Raw genomic sequence first — 6,745 nt, 5'->3', positions numbered from 1 at the left:
CTCTGCCCTTCTGAGCTGGGAATTTCTGGTTAAAGGTTTATAGTGCCTGTATATTTGAACTGTATCTTACTGAAATTGGTACACCTTGTTTGCTGCAGCATAGACTAGATCCAGGCCTGCTGAATCTAGCTTTGTTTATATGCTTGTTGTTTGTTTGCTTGTTATTTCCCTGGAACGCTAATTCCACCTAATACGCGGCTTATCAGCACTTCTGTGGATCACTAGTGATATCTGCATTGCTTACTGTACTTATTTCCTTGTTTCACTTGAAAGAAAGTTACTGTTTGTCATTTTTGCATTTAAGTTACCTGTAACACATTGCACTTAAGTTACCTGGCACTTGCTCACTAAAGCAATTATATAAGTCAGCACTAAAAATTAAAAGCACTACACCCTCACTCCCCACTGGCCCTTGTTTTCAATTATAAAGGAATTCCCAGTATTATTCTAGCATGTCCAAAGGTCAGTTGTCAATCTCCTCTCCGGTCCAGCTGGTGAATCTGGGAATCTTGAGGCAATGTTACAACTGCCTCATGTACACAGACAACCCTCTCCTCCTCCCAACAAATTCCAACACATGTGAGAGATGCAACCATATAGCCAAACTGGAGGCTAAGCTCTCTCAACTCAGTACTGGCATAATCAGTCAGGAGGAGAAGGAAACCACACTCACTACAATTCCAGTCTCACATAGACCTACCATGACAGCAAACCAAACAAATAATTACACAAAAACATACTCGGAGGCTCTAAATAAAGATCTGCCTAAGCAGCAGAGACCTCCAGAGCAGACACCCAAGCAACCGCTACCCCAAAACAAAACACGTGCAACACATATCTCACAAAGCCAGTGTGCCGAACAGTCACAGCCCTTAAGACTAAACACCACACCTGATACACTTGTAATAGGTGACTCTATCGTCAGGCACACTGATGTCCCACTCACCAGGCTGAACAAGGAGAGGGTCACGGTGAGCAGCCTGTCGGGCGCTAGGATCTGCCGCATAACACAAGCACTCAGGTCACTCCAAGGCAAGTACAAATATGATTCAGTCATTGTCCATGCTGGTGTGAATGACCTGAGACGTACCTCCCTGGACTACATGAAAAGAGACATAGAGGAGCTCTCTGAGCATGTAGCCCAGGCCGGTATGACCCTGACCTTGAGTAGCATCTTACCCTCACCAAGAATGATGCCACAATATGAAGACAAGATGATCAATTTCAACAATTGGCTTAAGTACTGGTGTCATTCAAAGGGGATCCAATGCCTGTCAGCTTGGGATGATATTCTCGACAAGCCACGATGCTTCGCTAGGGACGGCTTGCGCCTGTCACCCCTGGGCTTTTGGATATTGGCAAAGGCTCTTGCTACCCCCATAGTGCCTTTTTTAGTCAAGGCTCAAAAGACAAACCCACCTCCATAGGTATCACAAGGGATAAGAAACTAAGAGTAATGCTACTCAACGCCAGAAATCTAAACCTCAAGATCCACGCACTCAAAACTCTCCTTAGCATGGAGAACATCGATATCTGTGCAGTAACAGAAACCTGGTTCAGGGCTCCCGAGAGCACCCCAGCACTACCAGGTTATACCTCATACCATGCTTTTTGGCCCCAAAACTTGGACCGAACCACAAAAGGAGGGGGAGTATCGATATTCATCAAAGATACCCACACCTCCAGGTTGGTGGCAAAGCACGAAGCATCAGAGACTATCCATGGGCAACTAACAGTGAGTAAAACTGCCTTCCAGTTTATAGCCTGCTACAGACCACCCTCCCAAACCCAGTAACCCCACTCGGCCTTCCTGAGAACACTGGAAAATATGAAGGTCTCTCCAAACACCATTATATTGGGCGACTTCAACTACCCAAACATAGACTGGGAGCATTACTCTAGTTCCAACACCCTAGCCCAAAGGTTCCTAGAATTTATAAACTCAAATGATATGGAACAACTTGTTACCACTCCCACAAGAGGGGAAACATACTGGACCTGATCATCACCAACATGGGGACTCTATGCTCCAGACCAGAAGTGTATCCCTCACTGGTAAGATCAAACCATAAACTAATCTCACTGGATATTCACATCCCGACCCCACCCCCTGCCCAGAAAACCACAGTGAAAAACTTCTCTAAAGCTAATTTCACACTCCTCAAAACCGAGGTGGAATCCTTCAAAGCCCCCGGGCCTGTGAAAAATACGGCCCAGACCGCAGAATCCTTTATAAACGCATTCTATGAACACCTTCAGGAATGCATGGATCATGCGATCCCAAATAAAATCAAGACCCAATCCCCCAAAGGCAGACGTCCTGTCTGGTGGACCCCAGCCATAAACAAACTATACAATAGAAGGAGGAAGCTACTAAATGATAGAGCAAAATCCCAAAAAGGGAAGGCATCACTGATCAGTATTAGCAAAAAACTACGGGCACTCATAAAATTGTCTAAGGCCAGCTTCGAGAGAAAAATTGCACAGGACAATAAGGATAACCACAAGGCTTTCTTTAGTTATTTTAGGAACCTGGGTGGTAATTCCCAGATATGCTCAAAATTAGTCCAAAATGACAAAAAATACACCGAACCCACAGACATTGCCAACATCCTAGCTGACAGGTTCAGAGTAAACTTCTCCCCCCCTCCCCACCAAAAGGGCAAATATCTATCCCAGCAGAGTGCTATCCCCCTGACATCTCAGATGCTCAGGTAAGAGCAGCTCTCTCCAAAGCAAAAAACACAGCATCAATGGGACCAGATGGTGTCCCGGGCTGCGTCCTGCATGAACTCCAACAAGAGCTAAACCCAAACATAAAACTACTGTTCAATCTCAGCCTTACTACAGGATATGTGCCCAAAGAGTGGCATACAGCAACAGTGGTCCCTCTCCATAAAGGTGGTGCCTCAACGGATCCTGGAAACTATCGCCCCATAAGCCTGACTAGCTTCGTCTGCAAAGCTATGGAAAGGATCATCATGGACCTCATAAATAAAGATATTGGGGACCTACAGACACTGGATCCTACCCAGTTCGGCTTTGTTAAGGGCAGATCCTGCCTCTTAAACCTGGTTGATTTCTTTGAAACAGTCACCAAGGCCATTGGCGAGGGGAAGGTGGTCCACACAGCCTACCTGGACCTCGCAAAAGCCTTCGATACAATACCCCACTCGGGCATTATAGATAAGCTCACCAGCTTAAATATAAACCCCTATGTCACTAGATGGATTGCAAACTGGCTCAAGGACAGAACCCACATGGTTAGAATTGCTGGAGCCATGTCAGACTCCAAACCAGTTACAAGTGGTGTCCCACAAGGCTCAGTCTTGGGACCTCTCTTGTTCGGTATATATTTCTCGGAGGTACAGGCCAACACGGAAGGACTGTGGCTGACCAAGTTCGCAGATGACTGCAAACTGGGCGCCATAATTGACTCTCCAGCCGACACAAGCATCCTCCAAAAGGGCCTCATAGAAACAGACAACTGGTGCCAGAGCCATGGCCTCAAGCTAAATGCCAAAAAGAGTATAGTCATCCCAATTGGCAAAAACAAAGTGCCCACAAATTACCACATAGGTGGTAATCCATTAAGTACAGAAGAAGTAATTAGGGACTTGGGGACCCAAGTTGATAGCAATCTTTCATTTGACAACCACGTGGCCAAAGTGGTTAGAAAAACATTTTATATAGCCCACCTAATAATGAAGGGATTCACATCTAGATCAGGGGAGGTCATCGTGCCTCTTTACTCATCCCTCATCAGGCCCATAATTGAGTACAATGCCCCTTTTGGGATGTACCTTTCCGGACACCTGCAGCAACTGGAAAGACCCCAAAAGTACCTCACCAAGAGGATCAAAGGGCACAAACAGATGCCATATGCTGCCCGGTTAAAGAAACTCCAGCTCTACTCAGTGGCATACCGCCTGTTCAGAGGGGATCTGTGCCTGACGTATAAAGCCATGTCCAACCCGGAATTAATGGACATGCTGCACCTCAGAAAATCCAAATCCCATCGAGCTACGCGTTCGAGAGACTTGAACCTCAGCACTGAAATAAATAGGACATGCTGGAGGGACAGATTCATAACCCAGAGGCTCCCTTCACTCTGGAATAAAATCCCAGTCCAGGTTAGGCAGAGTCCCTCATTGACTCTCTTCAAGAGGAATCTTGATGAGTGGATGGGAGATCATAGGTTTACCCCGGGTATCACTTCTGTGTCCCTGTTAGACAGAGGCACAGTATACTAACCTCGAAAAAGGGCATAGCAAAATAAATTTAAAATGGGTGGCGAAAGCCAAACACATTCTGGCTAGGCTTATAAATTCCCTAGGGCAGATAGCCTAGTATGAACCTATGAACCTATAATCTGAAGACTGAGCTGCTTGGTCCGCCAAACAGAAAAACAGAAAAGCCACATTGGTGTTAAACTGATGTCAAAGATACTATTAGGAAAGTACCATACATTTTGTACACTTTCACAAAAAGCCTTAAGAAGGAGCTTGACTTTCCAGATCCTGTTTAAAACACATAGAGGATCACAGTCGCCCTGAATCTGTGGTCAGTGTAATAGAGCTCATGGTTCTATGCGCTGTCCTTAAAAAGAAATGCATGCATGAAGAAATATTTGTCCCTCTTGCAGTTGGCTGCCAAAGTCCAGCTTCTCTTTCTTCTTCCTGCTCATGTTTAACTGGCAAAACCTATTAGTAGGAGTCAACAGACACCACCTTACTCAAACATTCACTCCTTTCAAGAAAACATTAGGAGTTGGACAGCATTACAAATCTGGTTGCGATAATACGACCCAATTTTAGTATCACTGTTCTCATGCCATGTTTTAAATCTTCAAAGAACTTTAGGTCTTAATTTTGCTGCTTGTGGAACTACAGCAGGTATCTTGTTTCAACCTGGTGTCTTTTTTTGGAGTAGCACTGGGTATGCACAGTTGTGGAACTGCATACATAGCTTAGTTATATATGCATAATAAACACAATCTGGCATTCTGCCACAGGTGTAGTAATTCTGTTTTGGACATAGCAGGCATGGATTAGGCCTAGGGTGAGTCCAGAGTAAGTTAAATATTCCTGTAGCAGGTTTGAGCATATTCTTTGTTAGTCAGTTAGTATGGCCTCAAGCCACATTGTTATTCATATGAGTGTTTGCCTTGTATGGGTATTGTAAGTTTAACTTTCCGAATGCAACTGAATTTATCCAAGTTTATTTTAGTTTTGCATTTCCTGAATCATGCTTAGGTTTTTGTTTAAGAACTTTAGAATATTCAAGCCCCTCAGAAGAAGGTCACATTTTTTTTGCACTTACTACAGATTTTTTGTGTTAAGCTATCTGATAAAAACTATTTGATCAGGGAGCAGTGTATCCCTTTTTTTATTCATTAATCAAGTAAACTTACTTGACACATGTCCTTCTCAGGAGGCAACCTGGGACATTTGCTGGTTAAGTGACTTCCTCAAACAGAAGGTAAATGGGGGCTAATGAAATTAAAGCCTGGCCTGTGGGAATAAGCTTAACAGTTCATAGCTTTAATACTCTGTGCTAACTGCTAGACTGTCTAAAAGTTTAGGTTGCACTTTACAAATAAGGATAATGTATTGTAGTTTTAAAGAGCACAATGATTATGCTCCAGTATTCTGAAAAAGACAAACCAATTAAGCACTAGAGTGTTGTGAGACCTGACCTTGACAAATGTTAAGCAATCCTTGCTTACTTAATTTGTTAAGGTCAGTTTTCACGCTAAGTAGACAAATCTGCCAGTAGTGAGCAACAAAAGACAGTGAGAGAATAAAAGATTTGGCTCTGCCTGATGTCAATACTGATAAGGTGTCCTTTCCTCTTACAAACTTAGAGAATAGCTAGAATAAGAGAATGCATGCTCACTTGAATTTTCAAACTCAAATGTATATCACTATTCATTGACTTCAGTCCTCTGTGATTTGTCTGAAAACAATCGACTTTATGAGGAAAAGACCAAACAAATGAGGCAAAAATCTTGGCATTCTAGGAAAATGTGGACAGTTTAAATGCAGAGAAAGGTGAGTGTAAATGTAAGGGACAGTGTTACTCTGCCTCTGACAACTCTAGATAAGTGCTTTATGGCTTTGAAAGCTGGCAAAACACTTAGTGTTTTTTTACTGTTAACTAGCAGTACATGAAGCATTTAAAGTTCCATGCACTACAAAGAATTATGATCAGGTTTCTGATCATAACCTTCAATTATGTGTTCTTGACAGAGATGCCAAGATTCACCTCTCAAGCTTCTCTCCAGGTGAATTTCTTGGCGTCCATGTCTTGAACACATAACAAACGAGTTATGATCGGCGACCAGATCATAATCCTCTGTTATATATACAGTGCTACCAGATTTTCTATCTAAAGTTCTGAATAAAAACACAGCGGAATAATCTGCCAAAGATTTGTCAAGATTTTCTTCCTGTTTAAACAAGTATTTACATGCAAACTGTCTCCCAAGTTAAAAAAATCAAATCATAGACTGGAAAATATCATGGATCAGTCTACATCAAATTATCAAGGACCTACCCAAGTCTGCAACTACATTTATATGTTATATCCACATATTTTAGTTGAGGAAATTCTTAAGTTGTGTTTTAAATACTCCACAAATTGTTTAATTTGGTGTATCTATTCTCATTTAACTAGTGTAAGTTTTCTTTGTATATTTTTGCTATTTGATGCATAAGTGACTTACTTTTTTGATTATTATGAA

Source organism: Protopterus annectens, chromosome 3.part0 (assembly GCF_019279795.1).
Source record: "Protopterus annectens isolate FY-2018-M chromosome 3.part0, PAN1.0, whole genome shotgun sequence".
Taxonomy (NCBI): domain Eukaryota; kingdom Metazoa; phylum Chordata; order Ceratodontiformes; family Protopteridae; genus Protopterus; species Protopterus annectens.
The sequence above is the reverse complement of the archived record's forward strand: the minus strand, read 5'-3'. Positions refer to the sequence as shown.